We start from the raw sequence: 7,629 nt of genomic DNA on the forward strand, positions 1-7,629 counted from the left end.
TTGCTTCTCACAAAAATATGTCTCTCCCGTTGCAACGCACGGACATATGTGCTAGTTACTACTACCTCCGTTCCGAATTACTTGTCTTAGATTTGTCTAGATACGGATCTAGACAAATTCAAGACAAGTAATTCGGAATGGAGGGAGTACTAATTAGAGTAGATGTTTTGGTACGAGTCCAAAGGAAATCTTTGCATCCGTGCTCGGATCGAACTCCCGGCTCCATAGATAATCATGCCAAGACGGCAAGACCAGGGTCCAGGGGGATAGAAATTAGAACTCGATGGTGAAGGCATCCGCGTCCACCTCCACCTCCACCTCCACCATCAGCGAGCGCCGTCCACCATGGCAGGACCTCCAACCGGAGCTACCGGGCCTCGTGCTCCAACGCATGCCATCCCACGCCGACCGCGTGCGCCTCCGCGCAGTCTGCCGCCCGTGGCGCGCCGCCGCGCACCTACAACCTCCGCTGCCACCGCTGCTCCCTTGGATCCTACAACCCGACGGCACCTTGCTCAGCCTCCCCGACGGCACCGTCCACCGCATCCCCGTCCCCGACGACGTCTGCCGCCGCATGTCCACCGGCGGCATGCTCTTCCTCGTGCATCGCAACTACACGTGCTCCCTGCTGAAGCTGAAGCTGAACCCCTTCTCCCGGGAGACGACCGGCGCTCAACACATCCACCCCGCGTGCCTCAGTCCTCAACCCATCCGGATTCCCTGGGACTACAACGTCCGCAAGGTGGTTATGATGCCTGATCACATTATCACTGTCAAAAGAGCATACTATCCCGAGACCCAATGCAACAACATGGTCTGTATCCGCAGGCGCCGCTCCACGGCGACCGTGGACATCCGGTGGGTGCCCTCCATGCCCAGCGTTTCACGTGCCATGGCGGACGTCGCGCTCTTCCAAGACAAGCTCTACGCCCTCGTCGGAACACCTGCGGGCACCATCGATCTTTACGTCCTGGACATCATCGACGACAAGCATGTCGCCCTACAACGCGTCCTCCGCACGCCAGTGGACGACGACGACCAAGGCTACACCGGCATCATGCACCGCTACCTGGTCGCGTCGGGCGATCGGCTGTTGATGGTGAAGGAAAGGAGAGACCGCAGTCCCAAGCTCCCAAGCTTGTTCAAGCAGCCTATTTTCGAGGTGTCCGAGGCGGCGGACCTGTGCAGCGGCGGTGGACGCTGGAGAAAAGTCGATACATTGACGGGACGTGCTCTCTTCCTCAGCCAAGGCTGCTCCGAGTCGCTTCCAACCGGTGACCCATACGTCGGAGCTCGAGAAGACTACATCTACTTTCTGTGTGAGCGTCACCAGTGTGATCACAGTTGGAACCTGTGCTCCGGCATGTACAACGTGCGCCAGGGGACCGTCTCGCCCTTGCCGTTCAAGGCGGTGGTGGCAGAGGAGGGTCCAGGGACCACGTCTTGGCTTTTTCCTCCTACTGATATTTGAGCTTTATTCCATGGGTACAAATGAATAGCCATATGCTTGCGTTCCTGTTTATAGTGTGTTTTTTACAATGTGAATTAAGAGCTTCTAAAGGCATATGTTGACATGAAAAATGCTCATCTATTTATGGTCCCTATTCTGAAATTTCCCAAAAAATAAAACAGAAATTCCCAAGTTTGACAAATTATGAAAAAATCGGCATATGTATGCGGATCCATTATTTGAAACTTAAACATGACTTTATGTAACGTATGCAAAAGTCAGAAAGTGACCATGGACAGTGTAAGTTACAGTTATACAGTCATGTTGTAAGTTCTAAAATTACACTCATATTTGTATCCATTTTCTAACACGTACGTGAGATTTTTTTTTTTCCCGCTATGAGTGCAATTTATTGGCAAAATACCTCTATTGGGTTCGGGTGTGCTGAAAATCAGCTCCGGCTTCGGCGGCCCAAAATTGATATTTGCGGGTCGTAGTTGGAGATGCCCTAACAACCGCAGAGAAGGAAACAAATTATGGCACGCATTGCCGGACAGAGCCAGCAATTAGCGGAAACCTGCCGGAGTCATTTGCTGGCGATCCTATCAGAGTTGTATTCTTTAGGGAAAAAAGAGCGCAACGACAAGTCCCTAGTTTGCGTAACAAATCATGCATGCACAGTAGTGGAATATGCCCGCATTTTCATAGTAGATTATTTGTTAAGGTCGTGCCGTGTATGAATGTTTTTTGTTTGTCATCTGAGTGATGAGTGAAGACAACGAAAATGATGCCAACCTATGCTTGCTCGTGACTTGTCCGCAAAAAATGGGACTGGTGGCTACTACTCGTACGAATGCTAAACATATGCAGGACAGCAGGAGTAACCAGCCATTATAGTTTGTTGAGAGACTTTCTAGAGAAAAAGTTTGTCTCTGCGAGATAGTATTGCTTTCATTTCACGTACGGCAATGCTACACGTACAAACAGTTTACAGGCTTTTACAGGGTGGTTTAGTTTTCATTGGCCAACAGGTGAGCGGGACGGCCCACCCCCCTGAAAATCAGGGGGGGAGAGGTTTGTGATCGATATTACTGTGCACACGACACCTTGGCGGACGATTTATGGACGATGCTGTGATCGATGGCTCTAACTCATGGAGCCAAAGTGATGGATGGCATCGATCACGCGTCGTGCATAAATCGGCTCTAGGATATCGTCTGTGTAGCAGTGCTCGTTTGTGATTGGTTGTTAGATGAAAACAGTTTACAGGCTTTTACAAATCTTTGTATGTCTAGCATTTTTGTTTCACGTAGGAGTACTCACACTTCTGGACTGTTTGCAGATCGTACGTGCATGATTAACTACCTGTCTTAATCATGGAGGAATCTCCAGAGCAATCCTCTCGCACTGTGCATCGGCGCCTGATAGAGTCCGGCATGTGCAGAAAACCAGCCGCTTTTTTTTTCAGTAAGCCAAGCGTAATAAGTGGAGTTTGTTGTGCATTTTGCTTCCAAGCACTCCCTCTACTGCACTGTTAATTTGCAAACATAGGTGGTGTTAACTAGCTTAGTCGATCATTCTACTCGCGTGTGAAGTTTCACGATGTATCGACACCCATGGTATTCTTAGTGAAGAAGATACAAATGCAACCATACTATTCATTAAACAGTGTTTTTTATATAGCTTTGATTTTGTCATTTTTGCCCAGATTACCACGGATGTGATTTCTTCGTGAAACTTCATATGCGAGTATACCGGTTGACTATGTATATTACAAAAATAAGTTCAGATTTTTTTATTTTTTTCTAGCACTTTTTTGATTTTACTATTCATAAAGGGTGTGCGCGCACCCATGTTCACCAAATTCGTGTCCAATATTTCGTAAGTTTTCCCTCCGTTTCAAAATAAGTGACTCAACTTTTTCTAATCTTTAGTTACATATTTTTTGGACGGAGGGAGTATAATATAAGACGTTTTTGCAAGTTAGCCTTATATTAGGGACGAAGGGAGTTTTTTTTTTTTTTGTGGTATACAATTTCTGTCTTCCAGTCAAATCTATTGTCAAATGTTGACACAAAAATAATAATACGAGAGAGTTCAGTAACCCGAGCAGAGGAAGTAAAACAGTAGACGAGACGCCGCGCAGGATTCAATTCAAATTTCCCGCCGGTCCTGTCCGGATCCGATCGGAAATGGAGCATTGCCAATAGAGGGAGGGCATTGAAGGGCTGTCCTCAAATAATCTCCCTCGCATTCACTGGTTCATGTTGCAAATTCAGCAGTACGCACTTAGTACAATTATTATGTGTTACCAAGGGAGATCAAATCCACTAGTATTATATTAGTTCACTCGCTGCTGTCGGAATAATTAGGACTCACTTGTCAATGTGATTTGAGTCGTCAGTGGTGTTATTTTCATATATCTCTGCCCTGCCCCCACTTATTCATACATAATATGTAATCTTTGTATGATTGAGGTAAATGGCTAGGCCGTACCGACAAGAAAGAAAGGCAACACTATGTGGCCCACGAGTAGTTTAAGAAGACATTCAACAAGAACAATAGAGAAGAATATATATAGTGTAGTATCCGCGTGATGGATCAAGACAATGGAGAGGAGACGATGCTCGTGGCCTGTCCACAAAAACGATCATTAATTAACAGAGTTTGTTGTGCGTTTTGCTTTCAAGTGCTCCACTCCAGTGTTTGCATGCAGTTGCGAACACGACTAAGTTCGTGTTTGTCACTGTCAGTCAGGATCAATCAGCAAGTTCAAGCTATCCTCCTCCTCCTCGCACTGTGTTTCTTTGTTTCTATTACGCCCTCCGTCCCCTCCTCCTCGCACTGTGTTTCTTTGTTATCTATTACGCCCTCCGTCCGAAAATACTTGTCATTAAAATGGATAAAAGGAGATGATATTGTATAGTACATTCATACTACTAACTACTCCTACGCATTGGCTGACAGGGTCAGCCACCAGCAGAATCTCTCGTTTGCTGTGAGGCAGAGGCAGAGGTATGAAGCAGGGTATGCATGCAAGCAGAGTTTCAGCTGAAAGATATGTAGATATGGTTGGTGTGAGGCTTCATTGAATATTCCTCCTTGAGAAATAACTAGTGTACGTACTACAGTTGTTGGCTACATGAAAGGACCGTTGGCCGTTGGTACACCGGTGGCAGACGACGCGCCGAATTCAATCCAAAGCTCCCGCCGACGGCGTCGCGCTCTGGAAGATGGAGCGCTGGCAAAGACAGGCAGGGCATTCAAGGTTGAGGCTGTCCGCGAACGATCTCCCCTGCCTCTGCCCACCATTCCCACCATTCCCACCATTCATCCATTCATGTCGCGGATTCAGTTGGATCCATCCATCCCAATTGGCAGTAACACATAACTGATGAGTGTACCACGCTACGTACCGGTTGTTTAATAGCAGTACCACGTACTACTACTGGTACCATCCAGTCTGAGTCATCCACCGATCCATTATCACTTCACTGCAGGCCGGCCGGCCGGTTAATCAGCTATAGTGTACGTACTCCTGCTATTACGTACTGCGTGTGATTTTCATTTGATTTCAGTGGTGGATGCTGCTTTTGAATTAGCAGTGGTACTAGCATGGATCATGAACAAGCTACGTACCTACGTGCGTGCTGCCGTGCTGTCGATCGTGGTGAGGTTGGATATCGTTGTTTACGTAGATTGTAGTGGCCAGGTGTTGTTGTTAGCCTCGCCGTGGTGAGTGCGGTGCGGTGGTTGGAGCACGCGTGCATGCTATCTCTAGTAATCTACTCTGTCAGCTCGGTCCTGCACCTCTCTGTCCGTGTGCGCGCTGCTACTAGTACGTGTATTTCTACTGATTTGTTTAACCGGCTTCATAGTAAACGACCACGTAGGTACGGCCTCATGTGAGCTTCCTGCTCCTGAGGCAGCTTCCATTCATTCATTCATTTCATGGGCTGGCTCATGGCCATGGTGTGAGTGAACCCTCAAGTTTAGTTACTGCACAGCCGCTTCATGGACTGACGGCACTTCCCTCGTTCCACCTCCAACTTCCAACGGGCGAGGCGAGGCGAGGCGAGGTCCCCTTCAACTTCAACTTGAAGAAGCGTGGCGTGCCACCAACACCATGCATCGTCCTTGTCAAGCAGGCTTAAGAGCATCTCCAACAGCCGCGCTAAACGAGCACCGTCCTGCAAAAAATGCCATTTTAGCGCGCGCGCTACGCGGCGGCTCGCTCCAGCGGGTGCGCAAAATCCGCGCGCGCGCGATACCGGGTTGGACGCGCGGTCAAAACCGCTTATGCGCGCGGTGTATTTGGAGCGCCAGCTACAGCGCGCGGCACACTCGAGCGCTCGCGCCCGCACTCTCGCCCTCTCCTCGTCCTACGCCCCGCACGCGCCGGCGCCGGCGCCCTGCCCCCCGCCATGAACGCGCACGCCGGCACCCCGCTCACCCCGTTGTACATCCGCGACCCCCCCGTCGCCGCCGCCGCCGCCGCCGGAAACCCTAGCGCGGCGAGCGCGGGCGTCGCCGCCGTCGGTGCTCCGCCGAGCGTCGGCCTCGCGCGCAGCCTCTTCTTGCCGCCGCGGATGACTACGGTGCCGGCGCCATCCCGTGCCGCCGCCGCACCGTCGAAGAAAGTACCCAATGCGGCGCGGACGAAGAAGGGCAAAACATCCGCGAAGAAGAACAAGGCGGCGGACGGCTCCGGCATGGCGAGGGGGAAAAAGCTTGCAGGGCGTTCGACGGCCGCGGCGGCGCCCGAAGCGCCGGCGAGCTCACTCGTTGAGCCGGCCGCCGACGCGCACCAAGTGTTCGACGAAATGCCCCCAAGGTGAAAAAATTTCCAAGTATTTTTTTCTTCTTATTTTTTCAATGCATCATCATTTTACATATAGATAGCTTATTTACATTGTTCAAAAAAATTGTAGTCTCAACGATGATGCATACATGTCCACTATGGGTGTTGGGTCCAACAATTCGCATTGGTCTCAAACCAATGACATCCGTTTCGAAGACCATGAGTTTGAGGTGGACGAGGAGGGTGAGGGAATTGTCGAGGCGCCGAGAGGAAGAGCGGGCAATTACTCCACCACCGATGACAAGTTACTATGCAACACTTATTTGCATGTCTCCAAGGATCCATCCATTGAAGGTGATCAAAGTAGAGATGCGTATTGGGGGCGAATGACAGAACGCTATAATGCTCACAACAAGAGTGGAATTTACCGCTCCGAGAGATCACTTCGGTCCCGATGGTCGACAATCAACTCGGATTGTCAAAAGTGGGCGGCCGCGCAAAAGTCGGTGGACAAGATTAACCCAAGTGGCACAAATGAGGATGATCGAGTAAGTGGCATCTCATATATGTTCATCATACTTGTTTTTGGTGACCGAAGTGCTAACTTGTTTTGTTTTTCTTGTAGTTCAACATTGCACAAAACTTGTTCAAAAATGAGACAAGGACAACCAAGAAGGGGAAGATCAAGAAAGGCCGGATATTTACCTTGCCTCATTGCTATGAAGTGTTAAAGGATGGTGAGAAATGGAAGAAGCGTGATGGTTTGGAGGATTTGCATTTGAGCAACAAACGGAAGCGAGCAATTGAGATGAATGATGATGATGAGGAGGAGGATGCATCAAGTGATGACGGCAAGAGAAGCCCCACACCCAACTCGGTTTCATACTCGAAGCCAAAACGACCGGATGGGTGCAAGAAAGACAAAACCGACAAGAAGAAGAAGAAAGGAGATGATGAGCTCAAAAATGCTATGAAAGCTATTGTGAAGGCAAGGGTCGAAGCGAATGAGGTGAGGAAAATGGCAAGGACCCAAGATGCCGTGGCCGAGGAGAGGAGGTTGGCGACCGAGGAGAGAAGGGTGGCGGCCGAGGAGAGAAAGGTGACTTTGGAGGAGAGGAAAGTGAGCAACGAGGAGCGAGCTAAGTTGTTGGAATGGGAGAAGCACTTGTTCTTCATGGACACATCTAACCTCAATGCGGCGCAAAAGGAGTATGTCAATCTTGCCCAACAAGAAGTCTTGATCCGAAAAAGAGCCTTGGTTCGTGCAATGGGTGGCGATGGCCTCGGCGCCATGGGAGGCATGGGTGGCTTCGGCGCCATGGGAGGCGGTGGCCTCGGCGCCATGGGAGGCATGGGTGGCCTCGGCGCCATGGGAGGC

Source organism: Triticum dicoccoides, chromosome 3B, assembly GCF_002162155.2.
Source record: "Triticum dicoccoides isolate Atlit2015 ecotype Zavitan chromosome 3B, WEW_v2.0, whole genome shotgun sequence".
In the NCBI taxonomy this organism is placed as follows: Eukaryota; Viridiplantae; Streptophyta; class Magnoliopsida; order Poales; family Poaceae; genus Triticum; species Triticum dicoccoides.